The 19600-nt window shown below is 41.0% G+C and overlaps 2 protein-coding genes across 14 annotated transcripts in view; one reads left to right on the forward strand and one right to left on the reverse strand.

Moving 5' to 3' along the window:
* Positions 1-19600, reverse strand: part of neo1a (neogenin 1a) — a 629602-nt gene that overhangs the window by 609201 nt on the left and 801 nt on the right. The window lies entirely within an intron of this gene.
* cln6a (CLN6 transmembrane ER protein a) overlaps positions 1-19600 on the forward strand; it is an 88482-nt gene that overhangs the window by 41327 nt on the left and 27555 nt on the right. The window lies entirely within an intron of this gene.

Raw genomic sequence — 19600 nt, forward strand, 5'->3', positions numbered from 1 at the left:
TAGCTTTTCAAGAAATCCTGTCACCGTTTTCCAACCATAACAAAAACTGTCTCAGCTCCCTTCTCCAGTCCTCAGACATATTTCTTGCCACTCTGACATTTGCTCTCAGAGAGCAAGCTCTGTGTCTGTTTTTCTCCAGGCCCTGATTTTGAGCCAGTGGGATGATCATTAATTATCATGGAATGGGCTGCTAATGGCTGTCTGCGCCGCTCTCTAACCCCCTACACCCCCCTCCCTGTCCTGGGTCTCCATGGCGACCTGTAGCTGAGTGGCTAGGGCCTTTTACTAGGAAGTGGATGAGGTATAATGATTGGAAGGTGGGCCTGACCCCTATGCTTCCCGTGCCACTTGACTAGGCATAGTGCTTATTAATGGACAATTTTTCTGGCACCTCACAATGGCCTTGATTTACTAACAAGTTCAGGAGGGGCTGACTGGAGGGATCTTGCCAGACCATCCCAGGTTAAAGAAAAGCTTGAGTGTTTTGGGGCGTGCCGGGTAAACTTTGCTGTAATTTACTGCACAAGTATCCATCGACTGTGCTGCCTGGCAAGTGCATTGGGCTGAGTCTCCAAAGAAATTTCATCCAAAACGTCCACCAAAAATAGTAATTTTTACATTTACAGTGAATACATGCAGACTTACTGACAAGACTAAATCAGGCCAGGACACTGCAGTAGCATCACGACATGATCTTGAAGGAGAACCTGTTGGCTGCTTACAGATGTCAAACTGAAATGGAACCGTGGATAATGTTAACATCTTGGTCTTATCGAGCATTTACCCGTTGCCCGAGGAGGAACTCTTCCTCTCCTAATCACTTAAAACAAATACAAATGAATGTGCTCAGCTGTCTCCAAAAAGGAAAAGATGAGCCTGGCCTGTATCCCATGACAACGCCGGGGAGCATATGGCACACAACAAATTCAATATGAATGTAAATGAAGCTCAAATTAAAATAAAACATCAGAAGGGAAAAATAAAGAAATAAAGAAAAAGCATTTGTAGGTTACTGAGTGGATTTGAGATACATTTAATTTTCAGCTGACTAAACAATTGAAAATGCATCTGAAACCGCCACCCTTTCCTGTTTTTTAAGCAAACTGCAGAGGGAGAGTGTTTGCACCTAGACAGCAAGCTGACATTCTCAGGAAGGCCACTTGATGCCAGGAGATTAAAATCCCTTGTTTATATGTGCTCACCTCTTGAAAGGGTTTTGTCATCCATGTGCACAGGTTCAAACATCTCAAAAACACCTCCTTGGCTGGCTGCGCAGAGATGATATTTCAGTTTTATTTACACTCGTATCGCAATGGTTGCCTGAGTGTAGGGCTTTCATAAAAGCCTGCTCTTCCCTCTGAGCCAGACAGAGAGGAGATGGAGGGTATCCCAGCTCTGAGAATATAATTCTGGGCTAGACGAATAATTCCCTTTATTCCATTTACACACCATTCAGTGTCAAACAGCAGCCACCAGCCTCCCATCCTGAGCTGAATGGCCTTTTCCCCATATCAATGAGTGTTGTAGGGAATCAATAGGGTGACAGGCTGACAGATCGCCTCGAGTGGAGAGGGGAGGACACTCCCGTGGGGAAAAGGAAATCAAATTCCGATGGGCAATGCTTCCAACTTCAAAAGTCTGAAACCCCCAACTGCCATGTCCCTTCTTCACAGCATCGTCTGTGTGGTGTTCACTCAGTTTAGTACTCTTCACAGGCACATACACACTAGGGTTGTTCCGATTGGCTCGCTTATCGACGATTGAAGGGATGATCAGCGATTGGTTTTTCCATGCTCCGATATTAAGATGACTTTAACTAAATCACTATCAGAACTAAGATGACAGAAAAACAGTCTCTAGAATCAGCATTCATTGATTTATTTGTTGCGACACGACACACCACAATATCAACGCTGACCACCACATACTATATACTATTTAATATGAGTAACATCATAATTCATTGTGGAGCAATGACAGCTCATAGTTTCACTCAGCACCTCCGCTTTGGTCTCCACTGCATTCCAGTGATCTCAGTTTTGAGAAGGTCACCAATTATTCAATAGCAGTTGAGCAGTTGTTTGTTCATAGTACGGTTGCCTGCTCCCTTTAGATACAGTGAGGTTTGCCCATATGGTTAGCAGAGACCTCTGACTAAACCTAAAACCATTAAGGCCACAATTATATTCCTTTCTCTACGCAAGTCATCACTTCAGTGGCAATGATGTCATACCTCTCCACAGCATTACAGGATGATGTGCTTTAAACTGCATTAACGATATCCCAAAGACTGTAAAGGACATTTACAGTTATAGCGCATAAGGATAATCCCACTGAAGTGGAGAGGAAATATGATTTCTCCTCTATGAGTGTTGTAACTCTGTCTTTAATCTGTCAACTGGGAGTCTCACCGCCTATTTTCATTGATTCCCCCCGCCCCCACAATAAATATGTCGGTTCACATTTTTATACCTTAAATACAAACAGTTTTATATTGTTTTAGTGTCTGAAGTGTCTGAGATAAGGAGGTACTGCCAATCTCTAGACAAGAAAAGCTGTAATGACACCAAAGGGCAGGGAACTACTGTGCTACACGTTTAAGTCCTATTTGCTTATGTATACATTTCATTTTCATGGTGAGAGGATTAGTACGGCATTAGTGTCTTTCAAATGCCAAATGTACTGTGTTTATGATATTATCCTTGGTAAGTCCAAACACACGATTAACAGTATCACATGTAACATGCACTTTGAAACGAGTATAGAACTGGCTACTATTGTGCTTTATGATGCATTAAATCCGCATTCATATTTTTAACCTTGTGTTAAAAATGGAAACTTAAACCAGATTACTTTTTTCAGTGATCTGTGGTTGGTAAATCTCCTTTCCTCCATATTGTTTGTTCCCCTTATTTAGCCTTCTGCTTAAACATCATCTGATTCTATAGTCTATAACAAAATAAAATTTAATAGATGGGACAGATAAATTATTAAAATTTTTATGTAATTTTAGATAAACCTCTGTGTTTCCTGGTGCAAGTGAAAACAGGATAAAAAAGTACTACAGGTGGTATTTTGCAAATCAAAGTGGCCTTACAAAGATTGTGACAATGAACAGGACAAATAATTCAGTTGACTGACAAACCCTCGCAATTCTTAAATGGACTGACTATGCAGCAGATCTCAATCTAATCAAGTCTGGTGACTGCTGTTAAATTGTGTCTACAGATTGTGAGCTATTGTGTGCAGTTATGTTTTTTTTTTTCCTCATGTGTGGATTCCTGGGCGTATAGATAAAACTTATGACAAACTATAGATGTTGGGTCTTTACACTGTAGTCTGAGCTGAGAACATTAAAGGGTTAAGCTTGACAAGCTTGTGTTTAGGGACCGTTATCTCAGATCAAATGACAGATGCAATACTGAAGTGACAATCAAACAGGAAATAATATTAATAAAACAGACCTTTTCCCACTGTGCATGCACAAGTGTGTCAAGAATAGCTTGTATGCACTCCATTGTATTCTCAGTATCTCTACAGAATTTATTTGTCATTCATTTGTCATTGTCTGTAGAGATGTCAGGAGAAACAACACTAGCGAACGTCCACATCAATACCCAGATAACAACAACTGCAATGAAATGGGAAAGCAAACACACTCAACTATTCAACAATGTTCTTTCTCAGGCAGGTGGATGTGTCTGTCTGGTGATGGCTGTTTGGGTGCTGCAGGCTGTGTGGGCAGTGCCATGATGATGTATGCACACCTGCCATGGCTCCTGGCTAGCAGTCTCACAGCTGAGATGGCGGGGGGGAAGGGGGAAGGGGGAAAGGAAGGGTAGGACAGGATGGTGGTAGGGAAGAGGGGGACAGGGAGAGAGGGGCAGACGCCTTGAGGGCAATGCTAGGGGGGGGAGGGGAAGAGAAAGCAAAAGAGCTAGAGAGCTGTATCCATTATTAATGGTAGTTTGGTGTATGGAGAAAGAGATCTAATGTGGCCTTCAAGGTTGTAGTGCGTGTGTAATCCACATAGACGGATTCTCTCACTGTGCCTCTTAAGTCTTTCCCATTCTCCTCTGCACACCATCTTTCTCTTTTCTCCCAGTACATCCTCCCATTGTTTCTCAAAAACAAGAAATGTATTGGCCAGAGATTATCCTCACACAACAGGTTCCACAGAAGAGCTTCACAAAAGGAAATTAGTGCTCATTATTAGATGAAGGGATTAGATGAGACAAAGGTGAATACAACAGAATAAGAGCTTCATTTGTAATGTTTCCAATTAAGCTCTGATTCCAGTATACGATCCAGTACATTTCCAGTTTATTAAACTGATCTGTACATCCAACATGTAAGTGAAACACAGCTCACTTGCCTAGGTCTGAGTTTGAACATTCTCTCTCTCTCTCCTTGTGGGGGGAAATAAAAAAAAAATATTATTGTCAAATATATTCACACTGAGCACATTCTTCAACAAATAAGCTGCTAATGAGCACAAGTGGCAAAAATGCCCAATACAATTTCTAAAGGAATATTTGAGTGACTCTAATGCAGGCATTTCTCACTGTCCTAATGCATGTTTGTGTGTGAGATTTGTTTTTTCCCCCCATCATTTCCTCTCATCCTTTACAACAGGCCTGCATTGTGTGTTTGCTTTTTAAGGTAAACCTAAAACTTGTGCCTCACTGAATGGTAAGAAGAGAAGGATGTTGAAGAATGGGAATCAGGAAAAGGAAAATGGTCTTCATTAAAGGACGTAATGTACCTTAAGGTACTGGGGAACCCATTGAACCACAACTGTGCATACGCCATATGGAAATAAATTAAACATTAAAGATACTTAAAACTAATGTCTGGGGTTGCAGGTACACGGAAAGAAGCCCTTTGGCCCAATACCAGCTGGGGCGGTCCAAATAACCGCGCCACCATGACGAATCTAATACAATTACACACATCGAGGTGTTGGGGGGTTGACAGAGAATGATGAAGCCAACATCAAACACAGTGTTGATAAATGGAAAGCAGGGAGTGGCTGACCAGAGGAGGAGTCGTAGGGGGGAGGGTGGTGGAAGGAGAAGGAGGGTAAGGCTGTTATTGATTGTACTGCCTGTGTTCTCGTTGTGAGGAGGATGATGAGGGGAGCAATGGCGATGTGTGAAGAATGGAGGGTAGGGTTCACCCCACGGGCAGCAGTTAAAGCATGTGCCCCCTGAGAACACACCAACTAGCCTCCGATGAGCTGCCCATTGGTCACACTGAATATTTGATTGACACACACACACACACACACACACACACAAGCAGTTACTACTACTACTAACACCCTATCTGACCCATCCCCCTCAAATAAAACACAACAATGCATCCAGGGCTGATTGAAATTCAAAAGCGAGCCTCGACGCCACAGGCACAGACAGTGATGTGCAGAAGGGGGGTGGCAATTGTGGCTCACTGGGGTCCTATAAAAAACAGATGCTAAATCACTTAACAACTCCTAAATTAGTTGCTAGCGAATCTGCTGGGACATGGGGGACCTCGAAGTCTGTGGACACAGCCTGAATGGGTAGCGTAGTGCAATGATTCTTGCCGTGAAGTATAACATATCACTCAAGGCTAAATGGACTACAAACAAAGGGAAGATGGCCTCACGGAGCACATTACTTCACATGCCACAATGCAAACAAGTCACTGCAAAGCTGCATCAAATATCATTAGCGATAAGAAAGACAATATATGAACTGCATGGCCAAAATGACTTGGCATTAGTTGGAAAAGCTCTACTCTGAAGCACTACTCCACCTCTCATCACTTGAGCACCCAAAATCAATTTATCGGAAACGAGGACATGAGCAGCTGGTGACCGACGATGCCGTGTACGCATCTCATTTTCTCTAGGGGAGGCTTTGCTGCAGGATTTATCACCACCTCTGATCTCATTTCCTTTTCATATGCTAGTAAATCCCAGGTAAGGCAGACATTTGGGATGATACAGGGAGAGTGGCCAACCCACTGAGATTGGACTCCTGGAATTAATCTGGGAAAATCCTCAATGCTAACCTGCTTAGTTGTCACTTAATCTAGGGTAAACCAAATATCAATTACACTAAGCACAAAATGTGGGCCAGATAACCACTGATCCCTTACCCAACAATGAAACCAGAATAGCAATTTGGAAACTGGTTCATTTGATTCTTGGTGTTTAATTGGTATACATTACTTTAAAGCAGATGCTCATGTCAGAAAAAGCTACTGGCCCAGGGGAAAAATTGGACATTTTACACACACACACACACACACACAGAATTTTGTCTAATGAGTAGTAGGATTGTAAGTAAACATAGCCTAAATCCCAACTACATTAGCAATCTTCTCTGGAGGCAGGTCATCTTTAATACGCTTATGGTCTACACTCAAGGACAACACAACTTTCCCCTGGGGGGCTTCTTAGATGACAACTTAAGTAACACTGTCTGGTTTGAGTCATGCCTGCATTCCACAGAGAAAAATGTGCATGTGCTGCCAGGTAAGGTTAGCAAATAGTAGGTTGACACTGAAGACTGCCATTAGTTTCACACAGTGCATACGATCCCACAACAATGGGTGTCATGTTTGTTATCTCATGTATTTAATTTCTCCTATCACACACTCCCATTTGTGTGCTATATGCTGCATTTAAGCAATGCAAGCACCTGCATTAGACAGGCATGGCTTCAATTTCACACAAACTGGGTCAGTTAGGACATGGCCAAAACAGCCCCAAATAAACAATTATGTAAAGAAATACTTTCTCATTAGCTCTTTTTTTGAACACACCTACTGTATGCTACCTTTGAGCTATTTTCTTCTAACCCAGACACAAGTCTGATTTTATCACTCAACCTAGTTTGGTCAATTAGGAGCACAATGAGCATCCTGCACACTCCTGTGTGAGTACAGTTCATTTCCTGCCTTTATTGTTACAAGTGCTGGGCTCATTCAAAAGTGGGGAAAATGCAGAGAGGCCCAGACACTATTTACTCAGCAGGGAGAGACATGAGTCCCTGGCTTCCTAATGGCTTCCTGCATTTCACACAATTGTTTCCCCTCAGGAAATCTTATCGATAGACTGCCGCCGCGTTGACCAGAAAACCCACAACACACAGATACTATGCTTTAATTACGTATCTTTGAATGTGAATATTACTTTTTTGGTTCCTTTAACTAAAATATTTTTGAAGATGTTAGATGACATAGCTCTGTGAGGTGTTTAACCTAGCTTAACGCTGACAGCAAGCAAGTGAAAACAGCTAGACAAGCTCCATAAAAAGGTACATTAAATCTGTCGAATTTACAGGCCTTGTGTTTATTTAACATTCTTAGAGAAAGAAAACCAGACATTGTATGTAAAAGAGCAGCTTGCTCACACACCGGAACTTCTTCCAACTACAAATGCGCCCAGAGGCTGTACACAGCATCTGAGAAGTCTTGTCCTGACTGTGAAGTTGCCAACTTTAGCACATTTTGGTACCTTTGAACAAAATCCAGCTGACTCTTTGATATACTGGTGACTACCAATGCACTGTCTATTTTTAGCAAGAAAGCTAAATATGACAGTTTTTGAGTGTCTGGGTAGCTAATCCTTTTTACTTTTGAGAGAAACTAGCTGTTTCCCCTGCTTCTACCATCTGTGACGAGCTACACTAAATGCATCAAAGCACTATTTCCATATTAAATGCATAGAAATTAAATTGTTATTGATACCTAAAACTCAAACTCTTGGTAAGACATCATATAAATGATTTTCCCAAAATGTCAGGGTGTTCCTATAAGAGCATTTGAATGGCCCAGTAAATTAGACAAGAGCTATGAGCACAAAATGACAAAGGAACAAAACCCAACTGTAGATTTCTATAAAACTCCTCAAACACAGGTTGATTTCGTTTTTTAAATCAAGGCCAAGAAGGCTTCACATTTTCAAAACTGCCAGCTTTATTTCTGATGTTACATATTAGAAAGGGTTAAGACAGTTAAGCTTCTACAGTATGCACATGAACCACAGGTATGTGTAGGCTAGCAGAAACACAGCCCATAAAATCCACACTCAACCTCTGTCTAGCACGCGAGGAATGTTCTCTAAACACTTCACTATCAGCGTTGAGCCAGGAGGGGCTACCCTCGCCTCTTCTTTGAAGTCTGTGTGGGAGAAAGGCAAAATGGGAAAGGGGCAGTAATAGTGAGGTAGAGCCAAGAGGCTAGGTATTGCGAGGTCAGCCAATTCTTTTCTCATTAGAAATTAATTACCAATGTAGCCAGTGTGGGGGAGGAGCCATAGCGTCGCTAGGCATCCCAAGCATCGCTCTACGGGGAGCACTTGAACCCATGACCCCTCCCACCATGGTCGTTTGGGGCCAAAAGGGGTGCGTGACATGGCCCTGGCCCAGAGACACTGCCCCGCCAGGCAGGGAATGCAGTGGCACTGTGGGGGGATTGGGAAAAGGACAAAGAAGGGTAAGAGGGGCTCCACTGATTCAGGGCTCACTGGGTTAGAGAGCTTCATTATTAAGTCTCCTGTCACTCTGTAACAAAAAGCACCCCACAGGCTAGCAGTGGCTAATAAAACCACCACTCTTTGTAACTCAAGACCACTTCTGACATCTTCTTTTGAGGAGAAATGAAAGTGTGCAACTTGGTCCCCGACTAAATGAAAGTATTCACATCTTTCAGCTGAATGAACTGTTGCTTCACGCTGAACATGGACCAGTGAGAAGTGCCAAAAACTGACTTGAATTAAGCTGCTTTCACACCTGCTTAATTAGATAATGTTGGGTGAATTTTCATTTAGACTTGCTACACTTCACCACAATATTATACAGCATATGGCATAAACAGACTGCAGGACATATTTGAGGATCTTGCTCTGTGTGTGTACGTGTGTAGGCGTGCGTGAGTGCATGCGCATGCATGTGTGCGTGTGCGTGCATGCGTGCTCTTTGAGTGAATTTGTTCAGCAGGTGTCCTGAAAGCTTGAATGACATGCTTATGCACTCAGGACTAATTCAGACCACTCCAGGTAAATGAAGTATGAAAGCAGAAGAAGCATTTTGCTTTCCTCCCCAGCCAGAAATTCAAGCACTTGAATTGTTGGTTGCAGAGAAAAGGTTATAAGAAGAACACACTTTCTGAATAATCATTTTTCCATAGCTCCAATGATTGTTGTCCATGGTAAGAAGGTAATGTTTGACAAACAGGGTTTCACATTTTATTTAGTAAAACAACACATTTCCGAATCTGGGATCCTATCATAATTTCACTGGCTGTTACACTTATTACATTTATTTTTTCATAAAAAAGGTAAAAGATTCTAATTCTGTGCATCCACACACCCTGATTATTACGATCATGTGTCTTTGTATTCCCTGTTTGGCTGGACTGCTTACTAACAAGTGCTGAGACAATTAGTCAATAAAAAAAATTAGTCAAGAGCAATTTTGATAATCGATCAATCATTTGAGTCGTTCATCAAGCAAAAAAAAGTAAATGCAGGGGGGAAAAAAATAAAAAATTCTGGTTCCACCTTCTCAAATGTGCGGATTTGCTGCTTGTCTCTCTCAGTAAAAAGGAAAAACACAACTTTGCATTGTTGGTTGGACGAAAAAATTAATCAAGCAATCACAAAATTAACAGATGGATAAATCAATAATGAAACCAATTGTTGTAGCCTTATTACAGAAAAGACATTCAAATCTGGCTTGGAAAAAAAGCCCAATTACTGTGTGCCCAAACATGTCATGCACCTCATCCTAGCGTGATTGAAAAGGGGGGGATAAATGAACAGACAAGTTTAGCTGTAGTCATTAATGTTCATCTCCTTGTGTTCTTGATGGGACACCTCATTAAGATTCAGTTGGTAGCAGCTGGCTTTCTATCCCAGCCCATTACTGTCCCACCATGCCAAAACCTCTGCCACTGGCCCTCCCACCCCATCCCCCACTCAAACACGTCCCTCGTGTCTCATATGACATCTGTGTCTCGAGGTCCTGTGATGGAATGCTGCTCGCCTGCTAGTCCTCCGCAGGTGCTCCCTGCTGGCCGCCATCCATTTTGCAGCCATGCTGGTACTGTGGCTGAGTGACCTGTCACAGGCTAAGAGGTAGGGGGGAGCGAGTGGAGTCAAGGTTCAAGGGACCGTGGTTAAGGAATAAGGGCGAAGTGAAGCAGCTGCTTTTCATCACTGCCCGTTGCGTACACTTCAAGCTGGATGAAAACCTCACCTCTAGGAGCTTATGGCCCTGTCTCAACCTGTTTATCCTCCTCATTGAACTCATCCTCCTCCATATTATACAGAGAAAGGTCGTGTCTGTATTTAGACACAGTGACTGAAACTGTATGTAGGGTCAGAGTAATGCAATTTTGGCATGGTGTCAAAGAAAGTGAACAAAATTATTCTCAACCTTGCAGTCATCCCACGAATGTAGTCATATGTGCACATAAGGGAAATGCTCTGAGTCAAAATGTCATATAAAGAAAATTGTGAAATCATCTTCTGTATTGTGTAAACCAAATCTAGCTTCTCACAAGCTTAAGTTTCATAACAGCCAAACCTCCTCTTTTATCAGATTACATAAAACAGACACTAGCAGATCATCTTCCCAAAAGGTCAAGGACTAGAATCCACATTTAGAAAATGACACTATAGGTACATGGCCACAAAAGAAATGGAGTAAAATTAGAACCACCTCAGTTTCAGTTCAAAACAACCATTTTTAAGAACTCTGATATTGGTGTACATAAATCCCAAGCAATGAAGACCCACCCAGCTCTGGTTTCCTAATATTGTAATAAAAAAAGAAGCATTTTCATCAACAGCCATCAACAAATTTATTCACCATTGTTCTACCTTAAATCAAATTTCAAGGCACGGTCAGCATTTTTTATGGCAACATTTTTATAAAATGAGAAAAGTCTTCATCTTGCGAGAAAGTGCTGCTGAGGGACACATTTATTCAACTGTGAAGGGCTAAGAAAGCAGAATCAAAAGAGGCAGCCAATTCCATTACATCATGGCAGTTTATTAAAAAGGCTTAAAGCAGTAACTTCACCATTTCTACTGCCTCTCTTGACCTCCATTAGCTTCATATGAGCTCAGAGTTGAGGAGGAACTGGTTCCAATAACATGGTAAGAAGTCAATGCAGCCAGTGGAGCCCCATGCCAAAGGGGAGCTCCCAACGGCACAAAGGAGCCTCTATCTAATGCTGAACTTTTCAAAGAATTGCTTCAGCTTGGATTTAGCAGTAGAAACATCAGTTAATTCCAGGAGAATTTTTCCAGGGGTCACCATAGCAGCAGGTGAAATCAAAATAAAGCCTGGGAGGTTGACTGGAGAGGCTCCAAGAAGAACTGAGACACAAGTTGATATATACATGACTAGAACAGAGCCTACACTGGTCTTAACTCTAAACCCTAAATTGTTTAAACTTAATGTCTGAGACTCAACAATCCAGAACATTGCTGTGCTTTGCATGCTGAGACAGTGCCATGGAAAAGTACTGTGTAGGACAAAAAATGGCACCTCCTTCTATTCTTGCTGAAGCCTAAACATACTACACCTACTGCGCGCAAACGTAAAGAGGTTTCTATGGATTTCCACTACAGAAACTTGACAAATCAGTTCTTGACTTGTAAAACAGACCAAGTATGGAGAAAATACAGCAACTTCAAACAGAATTGCTCTGGCACTACTCACCAAAGTTGCAGCAGCTCATTACATATTGAAAATACACCATAATTAGAAATCGTTGGAGCTGAGCACTGTTATTGAATTGGGTTATGTGTGGTATCAAAGAAAGTAAAGAATTGTGAAAAAGTCTGAACAGTGTGCTTGCCAGTGCACATGTCAATATTTTCCAATGGGAAACATCAGGTTTTAATTTATGTGAATCTTATAAAAGTCTTTTCCAAAGCACATTTTTAGAAATCAAAGTTGTTTGACAAACCCTAACCACACATTTACCAACCTCTTTGCAATTCACAGCTGCGTGTAAAGCTGTAATTTTGTCTTAAACTAAATAAAGGCCTTAACAATATGAAAAAAATTTTTTAAAAATGTTGCTTATATAATAATATAAGCACTGTGGCAAGCAACACAAGCCTTTCCTCCTATTTTGTTTCTCAAAATATGTGTCACTGCCTAATACTGAATCAATGACACCAAGGTCACTAGATGCTATACAGAATGAACTCAAGGCTAAATCAAAATGGTCTAATTTCTCCCCAAACTCTCAGGGAAAGTAGAGAAACACTCTGAACCTTGTTGATAAAACAGCTGTTCAACCCCAGATGGGTGGCATACGCCTATACAAATATCCACCCAAACACACACACATCCCACCATGTCTTAAGCTGCCAAGAGACACAGGCCAGGCACAAGATGATGGCAGCCAGCTCGATTGAGCAGTGCTCACAATCATCCCTCTGTGACTGACTGCCCCCACACCCTTTCAGCACATGAAAAGTTCTTTTGACTAAATGAAGTTGAGGGGCTCTATGTGTACACGTGTGATTGATACTTCAGTGTGTGTGTAAGATCTCTCCCACATACCAAACACCTGCAATATGACGTGTATAGTGAAGATGATGATGTTTGAGGTTAGAAACAATACAAATTAATTTGGTGAATGAACTTGATCAGCCACAATCTGAACTTGTTGGGTATAACAAGATTTAAATTTCACTTGCACTATCCGTACTGGACAATTACAATGAACAAGAATCATTACATTCAAAAAGCTGCATTGATTCTCGTTTGCCTGCATACTCTTTGAATAACGAGCTACTTAACATCTGCACTACACCATGATCTACACCATTGAGAAGTCTTTTAGGTTAATGCATCACACCTTGGACGTCCTCCAAAAAGACGGCAGAGAATAAATTCATGTCTGAGAGCTGCAGGACGGTGGAGCTCAAGCAGGTACAGTGGAACCAAATAAAGGTTATTAATCACTCTTTCACGAAGAGTATCACTCTCTCTTAATTTACGAGAAGGACCGCTGCCAGGAATAACACCCGCCACCTCACAATTGTATTAAATATAATTGACTCCAATTAAATTTAAGGTTCATAAGAGTTACAACTGATTGGGCAAGGAGATGACAAAAAAATTTTTTCATTAAAATAAACCCTGAGCTGCATATCTATCAGTTATCTTTTTACTTCCTTCTCTGAAGTTTAGCGATGTTCTCCAAATGACTCAGATGACTGTTGTTTTTCCATCCTTCAGGTTTAAGTAACTGTTATGGGATAGCATTGTAAGATAATGACCCAGTAGAAAATACTGAAACATCCCACATGAGATCCCACATCACCTATCACACCAAATGTCTACCAGACCACCAACTCCAAGAATTCCAATGTTTCACTGTTGCTTTTGGACATTTACCAGGACCTGTTGATGAAAACAAAAATACAAAATGAAACCAGCCTTTAACTGCTTAGTAATCACAGAAATGTCCACTAAACATTAATTTCGAGATGTAAGAAAAATTAGGGGAATGAGAAATTTAGAAATGAAAATGTTAAATATTTATAAGGCTTACTTTAACAGAAAATGTCTGTAATATGTAAAAACAGTTCAGTGTATAACAGAGCTTGCGCTCATTAGTCCAGGCTCATCTGACAAGCGCAGCTTGCATGTGTCATAATCCTATGCAGCTGCCACCACCGACAGGAGACACCACGACAGGAGCTCAACAGAACCAAAATAGCAAAGGTTTGAGGAAAATTTTTAGGGAAAAAAGTCCTCACTGTCCTGCTGAGCTTGTATAAGGATTCTTTCAGAAGGGCCACAAAGCCTATTCTTTCAAAGTTTTCCTTTAATGCCAGGGGAAAATAGTTCTTTGCTTGCAGTACACTTCTTAAATCTAACATCAATAGACACACCGCCATTTGCTGCTGTCATGCTGTAGTTATAAAAGACATGCACTGAAACACGGTAGCTTGTTTGGTGTAGTTTTTCTGTATGCAGTGAAAGACTGGACAATGCCAAGCTGTCCTGAGGAACATGACCAAGTGTGACTGCAGTCTGGCAGAACATAAATATTATAGAACGTGTCATGCTGCAAGACTACTACTTTCTATTCACACAGCCTTCACTTGCAAGTCTTTTTGGCCATGTGTGCTGATGTGTCTGCTCTGCTAAAAGCTTCAGTAAACAGTGGTGATAGTTTTTGCATGTCAGAATGATCAATTATTTGTTTTGGTTTAACATGAACCCTTCATGTGCAATAGCCAGTCCACTGCAATATTCTACATACCTGTAGACAAACAACTGATCGTTTAAGAAATAGGTGCAGAAGTGTTTAAGTCAAAAGGTAATGGCTTGTAACCATGAGTGTATATGAGAAATGGACGTAGTCATCGTGATGTCACCCGTTGGTTTGTGGAATGCAGTTTTGAAGACTCGAGTTTGGCCGACAGAGCGCCGCCATGTTGAGCTTTTGCAACCAGTGGCACCGTACATCACCATATTTGGAGGAGACGGTTCAGCCAACGGCCGTGTGTGGAGCTAGCTTGCCTGCTTAGCTAGGTGCATCTGTACTTCACGTTAACTGTCATTTTGACCAGGATGACAATTTTGTCTAGCAAACAACAGTCTTAAAACTAAATCGCCCCCTGCAGGCCGTTTCAGGGACCGCGTTCACATCAGGTCGCTGACCGGAAGCTTCCCGCTTGCTTGTAACAGGATGACAAACTGAAAAGTCAATGTGGCTTTTCGCCAAATCATATGCTTTCAAGATTCTTATGTTGGTTCCTTTTATAGTTTTTGTATTGGTCCTTTTAAAGATTTCCAAACACAGTCTGCAACTGCATTAATGGAAATTCCACTACAAATTTAAAATAAGGTTGAACATACCAATAATTGTTAATAATATACACATATTGTTAAGTATCATACCAATTAATTACAGAGTTGACAACAACATTAACTCCAAACCCATGCGACACACACAACTTGGTTTAGTGTAGCTGCAAGATTGTAGCGAGGCTTGAGGAGCTTAGAGTGACCTTTTTAGTTCTCCAGAGCACGACAGAAGATGCCTTATAGTGCATTGACATGTAACCATAATTTCAGTCACTTCTTTGTATGCTTTCCTTGTACTGCTGCTATGTGCTTTAGCTCCATGGAAACTGAAAAGACTGCTCTCTGAGGTTATTAAGCCTGAGCATCATTCAATCACAGCAGAACAGGGAAGCCTGGAGAGCACAGCAGCACCACTGTGAATTAGAAATTTTACATTTTGTTCTATTTTAAAAAGAAAGCTAAAGGAAAATTGGAAATCAGTGAGGCAAACACGTTTGCAGCTATGTCTCTAGTAAAAGATAAAAACTATTGTTGATGTAATGTCCCTCAGGTTAGTATAAAGTCTCAAAGGAGTCATCACACAGGAAAGGTATGGACAGTTTTATGGTCTCTTGACACTGTTAAATTTTTTTTCCAGCAAGTTGTTCTTCAGCTTTTTTTGTTTTGGCATGAAAGGGCCAGCAAACACAAAGAAGACACACAGCAGCCGGTTTGGAAAGGTGCTGCGCATGGCATTGTTTTAGTCACAGCAGGAACACCTCTGAAGCTGAGAGAACTTCAGATTTTAAAAGGAGCGCACTTGATGTGTACCAACCAATCATACTACAGAACAGGCTGGCTTTTAAAGTAGAGAGAAAACTGATGATGACAACAGCTTTACCTGTTTTGTACCACATTAAATTAAAGGGTTTTACTGTGTCCAGGGTTACCTGCTAAGAAGTTAAGAAGTTGAATATTGAATATAAATGTCCAAATGGAATTGGTGGACCATGAACTGCTAATATAAATGCGTTATATACATTTAATGTTAAAAAAAAATAAAAAAATAGTATAGCTGGTAAATATGGAATTTCAAATAAACTTCAACCCAGTGGCAGAGGATAACTTCCCAAACAGAAGTGTTTTTATTCCAACATTGTGACTTTTTACTTTGATTAAATTACTGTAATTAATTGTTACAAAGTAAATGTTTGTAAACCTGATTGATAAATTACTGTCTTCTACTCCACAAGCATATTTAGCTAGGCAATATGGTTGAAATTAATATCCCCAATATCAGTCCATATGAAAATGTGTGCAAACTCCCCAAAAAAACCCAAAATGTTCTGTGCAATGGACAGTTGATTGTTTTACAGATAATTTACAAGATAAAAAAAAATAAAAATATATATTGAGGAAAACCAGAACCTCTAAATAAATAACAAACATACATTTAACTGTATGTGTGGGAAACTTCATTCAGTCCAAAGAACGTATTTCAAGGCCACTGAATGTGTACCGGAATCAAAGAGAGGTGGATATACAGGCTGCAGTGGAGAGACAGGAAAAGCAGACATAAGTCATGTCTCTCTGCACTACACCACTAGAAGCAGCTCTGATAGAGGCAATTTCAATTTCAGCAGCAGCAGGGGGGCAGCAGAAGTCATGGACATGTCCCTGATCCACTCTGGGTTTTAAACCATGACCCTTGGCTTCCCTCCCTCCACCACCACCACGAGCAACCAGCAAGGCGGCCCAGTCTATGCCCCAAATACACAGGGGACTAACATCGCCAGTTAGTAACTGTTTTATATAGCATGCTGAATTGGAATCAATAAACATAAAGGAATAATACTGGACTCAAATTTATAGCATGGAGACAGAATTTGTGTAGCTTCAATCTGGTGTATGTTGTAATCTGGTGGTGTTGCATTAAACTTCCAGACAAACAGCTGATGCATGAATGTGTGATATGGTGATCAAAGAGATTTCAAGGCATGCATTATTTCCATGGTGCAAATGATGTAGACCTTGCTATAGTTTAAGTGCACTACCTCTATAAACACCCTGCAGTTCAGCCTACGCTGTATGCACTGTTTAAAACAACAGCAATTTAAATAATCGAAATACCTGAAAATGAAATGGATTACAATTTTTTGCAATTACAATTTTTTAAATTGTTTGCGACAATAGTCAGCTAAAAGCGTGTGATTACGCTGACCCCCAACCACCAAAAAGATGCAACAGCCGATGTCATGGCATCTTTACAGACGATATTGATCCACGTTTCCCGCTGTGACAGTTAGGGACGATTATTTCAATAATTGCTGTCATTTTAACCCCCACAAACCCTGGACAAGCAAAGTTGAAATATCAAACAAGAGCAAGGCACAAACAAGTTATTGTCAACTGTGATCTCAAACTGTTGACCTCGCCACAGCATCTAATACACAAGAACACTGAGCAGCAACAAACTGATCCTCCACATCAGTGACCATAGCAGATCAGTAGCATTTTCTAATGGGGGCAGTTTCATTAGCAAAGCAGATGAATCAAACACTTGGCCAAGTGTGCAATTATCCGTCTCTCGTGGATGGAGGTCATTAGGACTTTATGAGCGATTGGAGCCCATAAATAAATTATCAATAAACAGCATACTCTGTATGGCAGAGACAGCAGGTGACTCTGCATGATTCCCCCTATCAACTCATCACAAGATGATAAATATATTTTTAGCTGAAGATGAAGTTGTAAAATACATGTATGTAAATGGCTGAAAAAGAAACATTTTACTATACTTTGAATACAGATTTCACTGTGAAATAAGAGTAGTGATAGATTTATTCTTGGAATTTCAGGATGAATACAATAAAACTTGAAGCTTTCCTACTTCTTTTCACCACAAACTGGGATGTAGGACCACCAGGGCTTTCCAAACACAACAACACAAAGGAGGTAAATTATGTTCTTAGCAGCAGAGTCCACAGAGAAGACCTTAAATACGCCAAAGAAAACGGTAGTTGTTTATAAAGTCTGGGCAATGTTGCATCTGAGGTGGTCTGTGAGGATAAAACCCTGGGGAGTGGTCTGTGAGAGCAGAGAGGGTTGCCAAATGTTTACACATTTCAGCAAGTTATTTGCATTGTCCGCTGGGAGACAATCAGCACACAATTCCCTCCCAGCAGGATTACAGAGATAAGATAGGGCCTAAATGGATTTTACACTCCACTAACAGGGACTTTTACAAAAGCCAAACTTTTTGAGGCAAGTTCTAACAACTTGTAAGAGCTACAGAGGATTAAAAAGGTAAAAAATAATAGCAGCAGTTTGGCTGATCTTTTACAGGTTATTCCAAAGTAAAACAAAGGAGACCATCTGTTATACCTGTCTCCAAGGCCAAAGGAGACAGACTGAAACTATTTAACTTAGGGCTGCAACTCTGCCAACTTTGATAAAGATAAGTTCTGGCCGCAGTCAGGACCTTAAAGAAATGTGTTTTGAATAAACAGATATTTTCAGAGAAGGGGACCCCACAATTAGTAATTTGAGACTCTCTCTGCGTGTGGGTCCCAGTCCAATTCTCTGGAATCAATCAAAGCTCCCAAAGGAACTCCCTGGTCCCCTTAATCTCCTGGTTTTATTACTTTCCAGACAGTCAGCCTGTTTCCCCCTACCCCCATCTCTCTCTTTTGTACAGATCTCCAGCAAAGCCAAGGAGGGGCTTTTTTTCTCTCTATCTCCCCTTCCACCACTGCAGAGCCTTTTCATGCAGGAGAGGGTCTTTCATCAGGCTCTACACGCAAAAGAGCCAAATAGCTAGCACAGGCCTGTCACTATGGCCGTTTTGGACGTTCATTCTTAAAATTAAAACAATTCAAAGGGTGCATGGACTGTCTTTTTTGACACATACACAAAACTATTTTGCATATCACAAGAATGGTAGGGGGAAAAAAAACTGTACCGTGTTGCACAATAGTTATATTAAAAAATTTCAAGACCACATGCTGCTGCTGTGTTTGTTAGTGTCAGCTTAAATGATAAAGATATGTGACTATGTCACGATGGGGTATGTGATAAGGGCTGGGCTGTGCACTTCAATGACTACTGGAAAGACATTTTTTCCTCATGGCTCTCCAGTTTATCTCAGGCACTCATGGCTTGGAGTGCCTATAACAGATTGTAGTGGGTTATGCATCATCACCTCTAATATCAGTGGCATTCCTCACTACAGATCACCACCGGTTGGATTAAGACAGAGACTGAACTGCACACTGCAGTGCAGTGCCCTCACTTCAAAACAATTAACAGAATTGGGTTCTGTTTATCCATCAGCTAAACATGTATTGACGCCCAGGTAATGAGATGTCTGCTGGACTGATGATGCTAGCTTATTACCTGACAGTGAACACTAATGACTTTTTGCGTAGTGTATTCTTTCTGATTCAAGTTCCTGCCATCGTTTGCATTTCCATGACCACACAGCTATGTCAAACACCGGTACATGTATGATTTCAATTCAACAAGCAAAAGGTGTTATTTGGCCTTTCAAATCCAATTGCACACAACCCAAAGACATGCAACAACTAGGCTATACAGCATGTCTATGAATCATTTGAGAACTAAACAGAGAAACCTATTCTGCCTCAACACACTATGCAGACAAAAGGACAGAGTGGGAAAGCGTGTTGCCTTACTGCTTGAAACAGTGCTGGTCTAGGAGGAAACAGTGTGCCTGTTATAAAAAAAAAAAATAAAAAAAAAAAGTAGCCTACTTTTAAAGT

Source organism: Micropterus dolomieu, linkage group LG20 (genome assembly GCF_021292245.1).
Source record: "Micropterus dolomieu isolate WLL.071019.BEF.003 ecotype Adirondacks linkage group LG20, ASM2129224v1, whole genome shotgun sequence".
Taxonomy (NCBI): domain Eukaryota; kingdom Metazoa; phylum Chordata; class Actinopteri; order Centrarchiformes; family Centrarchidae; genus Micropterus; species Micropterus dolomieu.